Raw genomic sequence first — 16,510 nt, forward strand, 5'->3', positions numbered from 1 at the left:
GTATACCTATTTTTTATCTTCATCGGGATATGAAAGGATGGAGTATGACCGATAAGCATTATTTTTTGTTTATAGATGCCCGGGGTTTAGGACATCATGATATGACATAAAATTAAGGTCAGGTCGGAGTCCTTTGTGATTTATGGGGGGGGGGTTTAACAGGAGGGGCAATTTTCTGTTTTGTCCAGTTTTTTGGAAATACACCTGTAAATGATATTTTTAAATGATTGTTCATGAATTATATGCATTTATATGTTGAAAGAAAAATATTTTGGAAAATATATCTTAGGGTCAAAAAATAGAATAAAGTCCAGCTTGTGCCATATTATGCCAGAATAAAATATGAATATATTATATTAGATTGTATTGAGCAATATAGTTGCTTATTATAAACTTTGGCACAAAATTTTACGAATGAGATAGGATTCAGGAGGGGGAGCAGGGGGGAGGGGAGGATTTTTTTTTATATATTTTTGAATTTTAAAACACCAATAAAGTTGTTTTGTTTTCTTTATATGTTCAGAAGGTCATATACGTGCTAAAATACTTTGCTATAAAATTTAGAAATGCAATAATGATTATGTAAATGTTTTAAATGTGTATTGTAACATATATGATTACATTTCCTCAAATGCCATTCATTAGAGTAAAAAATTAATATTTGAGCCAGTTTATCTTAATTCTCAACATAATAATATATCTATTGGTGTTTTAAAGTTTAAAAAATAAAAATCTCCACCCCCCATCCTGCTATCCCTCCCCAATCTAATCCCACCCACAATATTATATGCCTAAGTTTATACAATAAGAAAATTAAATACATCTTGTTTAATGTAATACATTATGATATATAACATTTTTTCTGGTAAATTAAGACAAAAGAGGAACTGTAATCTTACAAAATTTACATTTTACAAAATTAGGTCACTGTGACCTATATTTTGACACTTATTTATACTTTACAAAATGCTTTATTTTCAACATATAAATGCATCATTATTAATGTAAAATCATTCCAAAATGTCATTTTGTTCCAAAAAAATTGGACAAAACCGAAAATTGACCCTCCTGTTTAACCCCCAATAACTTACATTGGACTTCGACCTGACCTTAATCATATGCTATATCATAATGTCCTAATCTTCGGGTATCTGTAAACAAAAGATAATGCCACCAGAGGACCCAAAGTGACACGCATTCTTTTATTTTCAAACTGTGTGGAACCGGGTAGCATATGCTTATAATTAATTTTTCAGACTAATTGATAAAACAAAACAAAAACAACGTATAAATGTACGATTCCATTTCCTTGAAAAAATCTGCCGATCATTAAGATGGAATTGGTATGAAAACAAATACAAATTATTTATCAAAAATAAGTATGATGAGATTTTTTGATAACATATGTTTTTAAAGAGTATAATGATAGATTTATTTTGTGTATTATTTTAAGTGCATCTTACGATGTATATCAGAAACAAGAAAAACAAAATTTGTTTGAAAATAATTTGTTTTATGCTATATTTATTCTGAAATTCTGTTTAATTCGTCATTTCAATATATTTGATATTCTAAAGGTTTATTTTAAGAAGTTATATATTATTGGTATAATACATGCTTAGGCAATAATAAAATATATAACGCCCACATTGTACATTTCGGAAACTCTATCTGATCAAAATTAATCCTGCATCAAATTCTCTGCTTAATGCTATAGATTAGTTTTCCAAATATAGATATGTATATATTTAATCTAAGGATTGATGTCACTTTTATTATACTATCATCGGGTTATGAATAAATATTTGTTCGCATTCTGTGTGAATCCGCGTAAAAAAATTCTCACAAATGGATGCATTTTTTCAACGCCCGATGAAATTAGAATTAGTTACGTCATTGCTTATAGTTAGGTTTTTACACTTTAACAAAATATCTTTTAATATGCGATTCCGATTCATTTCCAAGGAATTAGTTTTCCAAATCAATACGCAACGTCAATGTCAACATTGTGACGTCACGATAATGTCAGAATTTCGTGCCATTCTCGTATTTTATTTTATTGTTGCCATGTGCTATGAGAAATAAGCAATGGTCAACCAGAAAGTCATATGTAGTTGGAAAAATATTTCAACTACGCTTCTTTATTTTGATCAAATTGACGGCATATCTGGAAAGTGTGACTTTGCAAAGCTCTTTTGGATCATTGAACACAGAATTGTTATCGTTTTGATCGGTATGTTTTATCGTTGCTAGAAGTTAATCCCTATTTCAAAGCTTTCAATTTCTAATAAAGTAATACGCCTACAACATGCTTCATTGATATTTTTCATTATTCTTTTTAAAGTAAACATTTTGTTATGATAATGTTGTTTAAAAATCAAAATATTCTCGTACTTTTATTGTGTCATTTACATAAGATTACATATAGATTTGGAAAAAAAGACTCAGACTTAGGAAAAGAAAAATTGAAACAAAATGTTTTTCCTCTGATAAGAACTTCCTTATTTTTCGTGATTTAAAACCCATCTTTGTGTTTTAATAATAGTTATATATTATGGCATATATGAATAAAATGATATCAAGGTTGAATCTTCAGTATGAAGACCATTTGATATTTTCAAACGTCTCGTTTTCTTTTTGGATTTAGTAGAACCTGTCTTGCAGCAAACATAAATTGATATGGTGAATTATATATGAATGCTCTCAGAAATGTGATGTTACCTGTTTGTTTGTTAATTTAAAAACTTTTGATGGAAGTTAATAGCTTAATGCTGATGATAAGACTAAAATACTTCAGAAAAGTTTTGCAAATAAATTCAAACTAGACACTCCTCCTGAGTGACCATATCTGTTGATATTACATATTACATTAACTAGCCTCATACATATAATTATCTATGAAACGTGCAACTAATTATAGTAAACATACAATTGACGTTTTACGTGACATATTTATCAATGGGATGCAGGGAGGTTGACCCGGAAGTGATTGTTTTACATTTGACCTCTCTGTCAGACATATATTTAACTGATATTTGATAGCGATATATAAGCCGATGTCTAGATGTGTGCGTCTACTCTTCCAAGGGAGACAACCTCTTGAACTCCATCGTCTGGCGTTTGCGTTCAAGACATGACAATTGTCGTATGTATACATATATATAGCTAAGTGTTAGCCTTAATGTATTCTTAAAGCATCGCTTACCTCCTATGTACTAGCATATATCTACATAATGTAGAGTCACTTATACCCTGTTATTTAGTTTTTTCTTTACATCGATGTATAAGAATTATTAGCAACAAACGAAACATTTGAATTCGACATTTTGATCTTTAGATTTCCATATTGCGTCTTTAACTATAATTATGTTATTTTTTATGATCATGCATTAAAATAGTATAATAAAATACACCATCCAAAACTATGGTGTGTTTCTATAGCTAAAAGAGTATATTTGTTTAAAATACATGTTATTGATATTCCTTATTTCATTCATATAGCTTTATAAGAAGTTTTTGTTATTATGCATTATACCTTATACAGTAGTATTGAGAAATACACCATACTTACATTTGGTGTGTTTCTAAGGGTTTAAAAGACTCAAGTATTGTTGAAACAACCTGTAATACAATAACAAATACAATATATAATTGTTTAAATTACATGTTATTGAAATTCCTGATTTCATTCATGTAGCTTTAAAGACATTTATTCGTTATCAATTTGTAGAACCATTAATTAACATCTATATAACATACATAAAAATCCTTTTCCATGCATTCATGCAATTGTAATTACAATTGTAGAACTAAAAAAATCAACAAAATGAAAAACTGTAATGATTAAAAATTATATCATTGTTTTAAAATTCAACATTTAAAAGCATATTCTTGTTACAATATCCATGACATTTGCGAACGAAACCATATTTCAAAACCATTTCCTTTGATGTTAACAAATAAAATCATTCCCGTTAACGTTTTAGCATCAATGGATTTTCATCACAAAGGTAGTTTATTATTTGTATTAATCATTAGCTTATGTCATTTAAAATCATCCCGTTTTGAGGTGGTAGCGATATACAAAGGTAGCATATTATCGTAAAATCATGAACATCGTTAGTAGGTATAGTTTTCTATAGGAAAGGTGAAGAAAGGAATTTCATTTTGAATGTTATACCTTTAACAAATATTCATTTCATTTTTCGATTGTAAAAAAATCATTTTTTATTTTTTCTGACATGACCGTTATGCAAGATGGGATGACATACCTTTGCAATTATCATTGCCATAGCCTCTTTGGATTATGATTTAAAAAAGGCTAAATGCTTTTTAGAAATAAAATAGAAATAAAGTTTAAAGACACTTTCTGATTAATAGACCAAATCATTATCCCGTTTTATCTTTAACTAGTCACTTTAACGTCTGAATATAAAGCATTTTTTTTCTTCCGTCTCATGTATATTATGTACCATTTTACGAGTATTATATGTTTTTGAGAAACTTTTACAATTGATGTTAACTATTTAAGGGTTTTATGTAATATTGTTTTACGATTGAAACCAATTTTCCTGTTGTATAAACACACAGCTGAATGTTTCTACTTGATATGTTTTATTCATTTTTCATTCTTATCTCAAAAATATAGATAGGCATTAAGGGATTGAATGTATATGTCTAACTAATTGCTGTCGATTACAATATAACAATATAATTGATGTCATGTACAATATTTTAAGATCACAGGCGTTTGATTATAATTATACGTATACCACTATTTGTGTAATACTGGATATAGTAACACATATAAAGGTTTTTTGTATAAATAGAATCAAACGGCTGTGATATAATCAAGCTTTGTGATAAATTTATATTTTTAAATAATGTTGTTTAATTATTTATCATTAACAGTATAATTACTATTACCAAATGAAGGAATAATTTAAAAGCTACTAATATATTAAAATACGACATGATTGTTTATGGTTTATTTACACTTAAAAATCTAATGACTACTCGAATTCTGTAAAGGACTGCTCTATAAGATAACATTATCGTATCCATTACTGCCAATAATCAAGTTTTAGTCTTACTTAACACGACAATGTTTAAACATATTCTACATGTGAGTACAAATATCGTCATTTCAAACGTATAGGTTTGAATAAGAATAAGATAAGATTTTTAATGATTTATTATGAATTTTCTTCTTGTAAAAGCTGCTGTTTTTGATGAGTATTTAAATACGTCAATTTAGGAAATTGAGTCTGAAGTTCTACGAAGTTTATAGTTTCATGAATGATTTTGCTTGTAATTTTCTAGAATCTTCTAACTGATTGATAATGACAATGTTTAAACATTTTCTACATGTGAGTACAAATATCGTCATTTCAAACGTATAGGTTTGAATAAGATAAGATTTTAAATGATTTATTCTGAATTTTCTTCGTGTAAAAGCTACTGTATTTAATGAGTATTTAAATACGTTAATTTTGGAATTTGAGTCTGAAGTGCTACGAAGTTTATAGTTTCATGAATGATTTTGCTTGTAATTTTCTAGAATCTTCTAACTGATTGATAATGACAATGATCTGTGAAATATCATGTCTTGAAATAAACTAAACACATTTCTAAGCTATAATCAAAATATCGGCAATTAGTTTTACAAAATCTGTGAAATATTTCAATGATTATTAGCTATCAAATAATGTCAAATTCTACGGAGATTATCAGAAGAAAACATTTCCTACCATGTTGTTTATCCTAGAAAACGATGACTGCAGTCAAACTAAAACTACACTGATATTATTATACCTCATCAAATATACAATTGGTGGATTGTCAACGTTTACTATCCATTCATAATCAGACTGTCTGTCCAGTATGCCTAAATTATCTGGGATGCAAATATTAATTAACATTGATAGTATTGACGTCATAAGACGAAAATAATCCAAAAACTTTAAAAGAAGAAACAAAAACTGACAATATAGTAAGATGGGCAGACTCGTGATATTTCTACACATTCAATAAATCTACATATGGAATAACTCAAAGTAACAAATAATTGAAATATTTTAATCATTATATTTTTGCATACTCAATGAATCTAAGTATTGAATAATTCAAAATATCAAATAATTGAAACAGTTTACTCGATATATTTTACTTTCTACATATGCAATGAATCTAAGTATAAAATACTTGAAAGTAGCAAGCATTTGAATTTTTAGTCGTGATGTTTTTACACATCCATTTAATCTAGATATAAAATAACTCAAAGTAGCAAACAATTGAAATATCTTACTCGTCTTCTGCATATACAATCAATATAAATATGAAATACCTTCAAGTCTAAAATATTTTACCTTGGATATTTCTACAAGTTTAATTGATAAAAGTTTGAAATATCTTTAAGTCGTAAAAGTATATCCATACGCTGTGAACTGAATATATTATATTCTTTATATTTGAAATAAAACATCTGAATATATCATCTGTGATGAAATCAAAATGATAAAAGAATTACGATGATGTTGTTAAGAGATATATATATTATCTATTCTAATATGTTTCTCATTAACCGGGATGTATATAAGTAAGGTATCATCCATCACAATAACAATAAATGACAAAGCCATTGTTTTACCAAGACGGATGTTCGATATCAAGCGATTTAAAATCAGCTAAAAACATGTGTGAAGTATCATACGTCGTGATAAAACAAGGGGGATATTAAATGACTACCGTAATAAATTTCAAAGTAGAATAAATTTGAACAAATACAATTACATACATAACGTATTTCGTGCATACATATACAAACAAATCCATTTTATTCTATTTCAACTATCTATAGCTAATCTTATTTATTCGAGACCAATGTTTCTTTTTTTTTAATTTTAATCTGTTTAAAGGTGAATATCAAGTTATTCTTTTCTCGAGCAAACAAATTGGTTTCTATTAAGTCGATTTGTATTAGTGTTTCATTTCATGTTAATGTTGTATTTTCGTTTTTGACAGACTTGTATGTATCTACTTGTTTGCTTATATATTTTTTACCAACTTATCCCGTTTCCAGTTTTTTCGATAGAGATCGATGTTAGTATAGAGAGGACAGGAGACTACAGGAACGTTAGAATGACACATGCAAGATTCTAAAGATTCTAACAATATTGTTTGTTTTAAATAAACATTATTCTATTAGAAATTAATTCAAATGAATTAAGGTCATATAGGAAACCTATATTAATATACTTTCTAAGTTCAAAATACTAATTATGGAATTATTTCTTTAATCTAATTCCGCTGAAAGTCTAAGCACATAATTTCATATGTTACTATCTTAGGTAAAATGCCTTTTGAGTACTTATATTTGAGTACAGAATACTTGAGTATTCTGTCCATACATAGTGGAGTAATTACCAAATAGGGACATCGCCAGGTAGAAATATCCCACATTGAAGAAGATCCCTTGTAAGGGCGTAAAAACGATAAAAGGATAGGGTGCAAAAATATACCTCTGATAATTTGCATTCACTTTTAAAAAAATCCCTTTTGTCTCTTTTTTTCAATTGCATAGTATTTTAGTGACAGAAGACGTTTTGATAACAGATCAGACATCAGGCAATGTATATATAAGATTTCCAATTCTTCCTTTTCTATATTTTAATACGTCGACGTAGGCATGTGGCAGTTTTAGATAAGAAAATCTTTTATTCAATGATTAGAAACATTTTGCTTTCTGTGTTTCTCCGCTTCAGTCGGAAACATTAACATTTTTAAATGTGTGAATAGATAAGTTCAACGGTCTTGGTTAAAACAAAATTCATTTAATGATTATTGCAAAATGAATCCTTATCAGCAATGAAAATATCTTTGGTGTCACAGCACTGCATTACGAAATGATCTTGAAGCAAATCGATGCTATTCGTTTTTCTGGCTAAATTTTTTATCAAATAACCATGCTGCATTTAGGCACATTAAACTCAAATACATAGTACTGATATTATTGTTGACATTTCATTGATGATTGATGGACTTCAAAACTGACATGCCTTTTGAAAAAAGTAACAAGTTTCTAATGTGTTTTAAATCACACAATTTATGCAAGGAAACATGACAACTAAAAACATTGATGTTATTTAACATTTGTTCAAGTAGAAGTATTGGAATTTTAGTAAATTTCCCCTATCTTATTCTTGATATACATATTATCTTAATGTTTCGCATTGGTAGGTCTTCAATAAAGATAATAGAAGTATGGTACTTTATAAATACCACAATGACATTTCTCGGAAGAACAAATACGACGTTGTATACCGCGATAGTTTTATGAGCTAGCATACGAAACCGTGTGTGGCATGATAACGATTAAACACATATAGACAACAAAAAGCCATCAATTTCGATGGTGCAATTTAAAATGATAAATGACATCATTCTTGGGTATACAGTATTAATATTAAGTGATTTGTTTCTGCAAGATATAGTCATGTAACATACCTTTTTTGCGGATTTGTGTGAAATTATTATCGTCGTGAAAAAAGTACAAAATATAAAGCATTCTAGATAAATACATATAAATCCTACATGTGCTTATTGACTGGTAGCAAAATTCGTTAAAACTGGATTTTCTATTTCTAAACAAATATTGTTAAAACGTCATCTATGGAACTAAACGGCTATACGACATACATTATAATTTTGTGATATTGTCAGAGTACCGCCATCATTCTGCCTGCATCTGACCGACTTATCGATCTGGGACCTACTATCCAATACACAATTCCCGCAACCATTGGCATTCACGACGAAATTAACATTTATGGTATATATATTCTAACAAAACGAACTAAAACTTTTTTATTGTATAATGAGCGCTTTTCAGTCAATGAATCCTTTTCTTAAGTTGCAGATATTATTGGGAAGAAGATACCAAGTGGCTTGAATTAGAATAATTCGCTATAGTATGCAGAGGAGGAGTGAAAAAAAGCAATACTAGATAAATCGTGAGTATAAGATATATATTATTATGAATTATGATATTCTTTTATTTTATCGATATCAATAACTGCACAATGGTGTCCCTGTTAGCTTTATTTAATTATTTGCATAACGGTGCATAAATAGTATTATCTGTTTCACGGTAGGTGCTTTTTTATTATGATATGCATGAACTATATCCGCCATTAAAATATATAATGGTAAAATTTTCTTTGTATTTTCAATATTTCTATCTTCTACCTTTTACTCCTCTTCGCAGGTTTCTGCACGTCCTCATCAAGCATTGGTATTGCCAATACATATAATCCCATGCTTAAATCTTAACCCAGCTGCCTTCCTCTCAGACCTAAGCCCAAGTATATATGACCCTTCCACTTAGACCTAAGCCTATGTGTTGTAAGTGACCCTTCTTCTCAGACCGAAGCCAAAATGTATGTGACCCTTCCTCTTAGACCTCAGCCCAAATATATATGACCCTTCCTCTTAAGCCTAAGTGTATGTCCTCTTTGACAAAAGCAAACATGTATGTGACCCTCCCTCTTAGACCTAAGCCCAAATATATATGACCCTTCCTCTTAGACCTAAGCCTAAATATATATGACCCGTCCTTATATAACCCTAGTCCTAAATCATGTTACATCATGGTATGTTACCTAGTTGAACCCAAACGAAATGCCTCAGAGACCTTGGTTTGTGTACATTCTCCATTGATCACAATCCCTTATCCATATCCCCTCTCTCCTAATTCCTAGCAACCTATTCTGAGCCCATGTTACCCTAGCCCATACCAGTACTATATGTGCTGAACAGAACCTATGCGTTCAAAATCATACAGCCACATAACACCTGAGCTGAAATCTGCATCATGTGGCCCTGGCCTATAGCACCCTCTTCATATAAGGTTAGTTTGTGTCCTTGCTCCCTTCCTGTTCTCACCCTATAACATTCCCATGTATCCCCACGGTTTTTGATCCCACCCTAATCCATTTCTTGAGCCCATGTTCCTTTCCTCATTTGACCGTAGCGAGGTCATGACCCCATTGTAACCTAAGCCCCTTCTGCAGTCTTTTTTATTGTTTAACCGTCACAATGTTACGTATCCCTACGGTTTTTGATGCCACCCTAATCCATTGCTCGGGCTTATGTTCCTTTCCCCATTTGACCGTAGCGAGTTCATGACCCCATTGTAACCTAAGTCCCTTCTGCAGTCTTGCAATTACTGTTTATTGTTTAACCGTCACAGTGTTACACCATTAGCTCAGAGACACTTCCGCGATAAGTCCTGAAACATTTGAAAGAGACAAACTCTCCTGTTGTTGTGACGATATGTTGCTGTTTGGTAGTTTTCGATCGATATTGAAAACCTGCATGTGTAGCACATGTCCTATCGGATCGATACAGTGTCGCGTGTGTGGGTGTGTGAGGCAGATAGAAATGGCGTCAAGGAATGGTAATACTATACTGAAATATGCATTTAGACACATAATACAGATATCAATAAACAAAATGGCTTACCGTTGTGTTGTAAATAGACATTAAACATATACTTTATATACATTGTAAAATAATTACTGCAAATCGACTTATCTTCGAGAGCACTTGATTTCGCGTTTACATGTCTAGCGACTTTTGCGCTTCGATTTAATATTGCGATTTACGTTTCAATGCTCTGTTGTACTTGTAGTCTGACTTTTTTAGCGGCGATTAATTTTTGCGAATTCTGATAGCCCGCAAAATTGAAACGCACGTGGAAATATGTTTGTCTATAGTCTTAATGGCACTATGGATTAGTGGCCGACGTTTTGTATGCAAGAAATGCCATGGAATGGATACAAATGCATCACGTTCTTTTACCTAGGTTGTTTTTGATTGTGTAAAAGTGTATGATTTCAAACTCATGAAGTGTTGCTTTAAACCGTAGAACAATAAGTACAAAACCGACTATAAAAGACCTCAATTCTAAAGAAAAAAGAGTTATACATGTTTTGTCCTTTTAATAATGAATGATAAGTAATTCAGTAACTTATCCCTGCCAATAAATCATTCCTTCGAATAATACTGCAAACAAATTCATCATTTGCATGATACAGCTAAATCAAGGTTGCAATGCATTACATTTCGCAAATTTGTATCTAGAAGAAATTTTATTTACATCCGTTATATTGTTTGTTAATTGCATTTTCTAGGGAATGCGCACAGTCGAGAATTAAAAGTAGCTGCTTACCGGATATGACGTTAATACTTATCAAATGACCTCTATTGGAACGCCCTATATATCATACGTAATCAAATTTGAGCCGTCTTCTGATTCATCTGTTTCTAAAAATAATCCCAATGATGTAGACAAATCCTTGGGGAAGAGAGGAGAGAGACAGGTTCCAGCCATGCTCTTATAAAAATTGGAAAGAATAAATACTATCTGAATTCCATTGATAATATACCTATCAGAATTCAATCATTCAACCAATCTCTGTAAAGAGCTCTGACAAAATAAGCCATGCGATATATTAATGATTAAATGCTTTTAAATATAATAATCCCAATCTTTTGTCATAATATCAGATAACGTCAAAACATGTGATTTCGTCTCTATGATGTTTTTTCCACAAGTGAAAATACCTTGAAGTGATTATCTTGGTTGTGCAGAAAATTTATTGTGACGTCATGATAGAAATAATAAAATGACGTCAGGAAAAATGACGTGACGTCAGGATTTCGAGGTCGGTGTTTGCAGCATATTATGGCGTTGAAATTCTTTTAAGGGTAGGTTGTTGTAGTTTTGTATGACTGTGTTCATCTTGTCTAAAAATTTATCAAACACGCCAAGACTCATAAAGATAAAAAGTTCTAACACTCTTTTTATGAAAACTCTTACGAAATAAACTCTCTTTTAAGATTTTATATCGGTATAAACTTCAATAAAATTTGTTACCTCTTTCCTAAGAAATCAGAGGGGGGAAACATTATCGTATTATATCTGTAATGAATCGGTTGTAATTAAAGTACCCTAGAATTAATGATATATTTAAGTTATTGTCGCAAAACCATATTTAACTCTGTCTCTTTCAAGAACAAAACATATCATATATACATATATATTATTTATTCAATTTTGCAGTGTCCCAATTTCATATATTGTCATTGAAAAGCAACATTTGATATCTAACTATTGATTATTTAGCCTAAACTTGAGTTCGAATGTTTACTATACAGCTACAAAGCTATAATTCATAAAGTAAAATAAATCTGGAAGCATCAAAAAGGAAAAGATATTATATTTGAATACAGATTCCAAATTTTCTACAATGTAATTTTATATTAGATGCATGGATTGATTATGAAATCCTTCAATACCGTCTTATCTATAATTGTAATTTTGCAACGGTCAGGAAGCCATCTATATAACAAGACTACCTGTCTCCAATAAGTTGGGTCTTATGAATGCAAAACTGGTATTTTGCTTACGTAGACACATATCTAATATTACAGAGTTATCTGATCTTGTGGACAGTTACTGATTGTTGCAACAGCTTTTTATTAGTGTAATGTCATATTTATTTTTCAAAGAAAGTGACGTAATGATTTTGTTCACAACGTAATGACGTCACTATGGCTACCTATCTACAAGTCAGATAATAATAAAATATGCAAAGACAGAAAAAGGGGATTTTAGCCGTAAATACTTAAACATGCTGCTAATAGGTTATTATTTTTATAAACAAAAACAAAAACAAGCTGAGACAATATGGAACACCCCCCCCTTTCACCAATAGTCACACTATGTACTGCAGCAAATAGGAAGCCTCCAATGACTTCTATAGTCAAACATTATGACATCTAGACTACTAGCACGGTTTAATTCGCTAGAGTAAAGGAAAATATATAATACACTTATAAACAAAAGGTTGTGTAATTAACGTGATAATGCAGACTATAAGATTAATTTGGGGAAATGCAGAATTCAAGTCTTTATGACCACCGTATCCAAGCTTGTTGCATTTGGTATAATCTATCTCAAATTTCGGATTAATTTTCACCATGTTATCAATGTTGTGTATTGTTTAGGATCTCAAATGGGTCATAAAAGTATAAAACATATGTTGCAGTTATAATTTGAAACGTTTGTTATATAATGCGTATTGTTTATAAAAAAATACGACACAGATAAAAACCACTTGGTTTTCAATAACGATTAATAAAAGAAAATCAGTTCATTAACATATGTTTTTATCACAAACAGCATAATAACTAATTGTTCCGTATTGAAGTTAATATTACTGATCTATCGATATTATTAAATGTTCATTGCATCGTTCAATACGTTTTTCGTTGAGTTGTTATAATATACAATCATGTTTTACTCATTTTCGTTATAATACATATTTTGTATTTTTATGCAAAACGCAGAACTGGCATACATGTGTATCATATCTAAGCTTTGCCATAAGCTCTGTGTATGGTATAACTTCAAGCGTGCTAAAGTAATACTAAATACAAAAACTTTTTATTAAAATGGAGTTTTCTGACCTATTAATTGCACCTTGCCATAAACATTCAAAGATACAAGTTATAAATGATATGAGGAAGTCGATTGAATGCAATTATGTCTATGTGAAATCCTAGCTCTAATAATAGTCTTCTCGAAGCTAAATTTCAGCAAAATAAGATGAAATTTTCAATTATTTTTTCTCATAAATGCGATTGATTAGAAAAAAGTTACGTTTATGTACAGTAAAGGTTTATCTCGGAAAAGGAAAACAATGAATTGTAAACTTAAACTGATCACTTTAGCTTTTTTCATCATACTTAAATTCAACTTGTGATTCAATATTTTGCCTTGTTTAGAACTTCCCTTTAATTACCGTTTGATGCAGAAATAAATGACAACAAATTATTTGCAAAATTATTACCACTTAGTGGTAAAAACTGAAAATTTACAAAAAGTTACAATATTATAACGAATAGAGAGAAAACAGCCATATTTAGCGCTAGTGATATACAATATTATTTAGTCCTTGAAATAAATGAGAAATACCATCACTGTCAAATGCGCCCACCTTTTGTCATTTTTTTCAGCTATTTCTATTTCAATAAAAATGCGATTTCGTTTCTCCCTCTGATACGTTAGAAATATATGTAAGCTTACTTTTAATTACTGTCTTGATTTGTTTAATCATCCTATTTTTGATTCGACCATCATTTTGTATTGTCTGTTATTGATAACAAATCTCAATTTGAGAACATGCTGTCTATGTTGACTTGAAAAATTCAAGTGGTGAACTGATTTTAGGATTTCGTCATTTAGCTCTATAGACGTTGTTAAAATATTTTAATGAAAATTTATTTCTTATGAAAGAATTATTAGCTTACTCTATTTTTATCATTCTTATCTTTCTTATTTCTTACGATAACTTTTTTTCTATTTATACTATTTCACAAGATTTTACAGTGCACATATATCTTACATATAGAAATATCATCATTTTTCGTCATCCCAAGTAAATATCTATACGCATATACTACTTGATATGATACATTTATAAAGGAGTCACAACGTAGCTCCGAGTTTTCAGAGAAAACACTTTCAGAAGTTACACTAAAAATTTTAAAACTGACAACTCCTTGAAATAGTCTTCTATCAATCGACTTATATTCTTGAATAAAACAAAGAAATTGTGTTATATTAAAATAGAAAGATTTTTGTGTATAAAAGAATAAAAATCTACAAAATAATGGTACAGCCTATGTTTTTAAACACGTTGCACGAACGTAATACTTTACAATTTCCATTTTTATTATGTACTTATTTCCCTCTTCTTTTTATTTACTGGTGATCAAATCTATTCTCTTTAAATGTTCTACGTTCATTTCTCCCGTTCAAAAAAATGACGACTAATGCAGTAATAGCCACATTACTATAGACATTTACTACTCCAACAGTCCAATTTAACACATTTTTGTACATCTATTACAACTTCAATATATAGTAATTTCTTTATAAATTATCTTACGGTTAGATTTCTAATAAATTTCATCACGAGATCCCGTTCAAAATATACTTCGTCGCTATGTTTTGTTCTGGCTTAACCCATTTTATGAGCTTTCATTTTGGTTTCGCTAGGGTTTTACCGTCTTCTACTTGTATATATATGTATTTATTCAAGTTTCTCTTTTTTTGTCTTTCTAGAATAAGTATTCTATATACATCACGATGTCTATGTTTCGATGCACATGATACAAGACACCATGTATTTATCACATTTGTTTACGCTTTCTTACGCTTTATATAAATATAACAAGCCATGCAGAAAAAAACTCGGTAACTCATCTACAAGCGCATTTATAAATTATATCATTATAAAACTGAAACCTGTTTTCCTGTGTCTAATATACAGCATAAAACATCCTAATGGCAATATACAAGAACTAAGAGGCATACTCGTTAAACAGTAAGGAGTATAGAGGTTTTTAATGGCTATAAATTCTTTGTTAATAGATTTGATAATCTCAATAATTATACGCATAAAACCACAGAGTTGGATGTGTTAGATCTACTGAAATGTCGTAGCTTTGTGTGAGGTTCCATTCCGGGGAACTTGCGCACTCGTATGGGGTTATCTTTGATACTTATCTGTTCAATTTTCTTTTATGTGTCTTTGTGGAGATTATAACAGAAATAATTGCGGTTTATCGAAGTAGAATTCAACACATTCGACGTACTTCATTTTTATTGAATATTGAGTTTTGTAATAAAAGTGATTTTTCACTGATAAGCAATAAGTAATATTGATTGCAGATCACAGTGCACTTACATAGTATGTAATAATCAGTATACCAGATATGATCAATTTCTTATAATTACTGACACTCCAGAAATTTAGAAGATATATCGCAAATAGCTGCGGTGCATCGATATAGATGTCACCACATTCACCATATCGCATTTTAATGGAACATTAAGTTTTGTAATTAAAGTGATATTTCACTGATAAATAATACGTAATATCGATGGCAGATCAATTTCATTGCACTTACATCGTATGTAATAATTCGTATAGCAGATATGATCAATTTCGTATAATAACCGACACTTAAGAAATTTCGAAGATTTTGTAATTATAGAGAAGGTTTTTTTCAATGAAATGTACTAAGTCATATTGATGGTAGATCAATCTCCATGCATTTGTTAAATAATCAGCATAACATATATGATCACTATCGCAAATAGTTGCAGTGAATCGATGTAGAATTCACCCCATTCGTAATATTTCATTTTAATTGAACATACAGTTTTGTAATTATAGAGATGTTTTTTCAATGAAATGTAACAAGCAATATTGATGGCAGATCAATTTCCAATGCGCTTGTTAAATAATCAGCATGGTATATATGACCTATTTGTTATAATTACTAATATTTTAGACATTTCTAAAAATACAATAATTCACCAATATTAAATAAATGCTAAAATAACTCATTAATCGGTTTGATAAGATACAAATGT

General features: G+C 30.0%; 1 protein-coding gene and 1 long non-coding RNA gene across 2 annotated transcripts in view; one reads left to right on the forward strand and one right to left on the reverse strand.

Moving 5' to 3' along the window:
- LOC138317343 (uncharacterized) overlaps nucleotides 1–16,510 on the reverse strand; it is a 471,671-nt gene that overhangs the window by 103,125 nt on the left and 352,036 nt on the right. The window lies entirely within an intron of this gene.
- The window catches only part of LOC138317344 (uncharacterized), a 75,049-nt gene that overhangs the window by 51,294 nt on the left and 7,245 nt on the right, over nucleotides 1–16,510 (forward strand). Inside the window, exon 3 of the long non-coding RNA XR_011207759.1 lies at nucleotides 8,918–9,011. This is a non-coding gene — a long non-coding RNA (uncharacterized lncRNA). The remainder of the gene's footprint in view (nucleotides 1–8,917; nucleotides 9,012–16,510) is intronic.

This window comes from Argopecten irradians, chromosome 3 (assembly GCF_041381155.1).
Source record: "Argopecten irradians isolate NY chromosome 3, Ai_NY, whole genome shotgun sequence".
Classification (NCBI taxonomy): domain Eukaryota; kingdom Metazoa; phylum Mollusca; class Bivalvia; order Pectinida; family Pectinidae; genus Argopecten; species Argopecten irradians.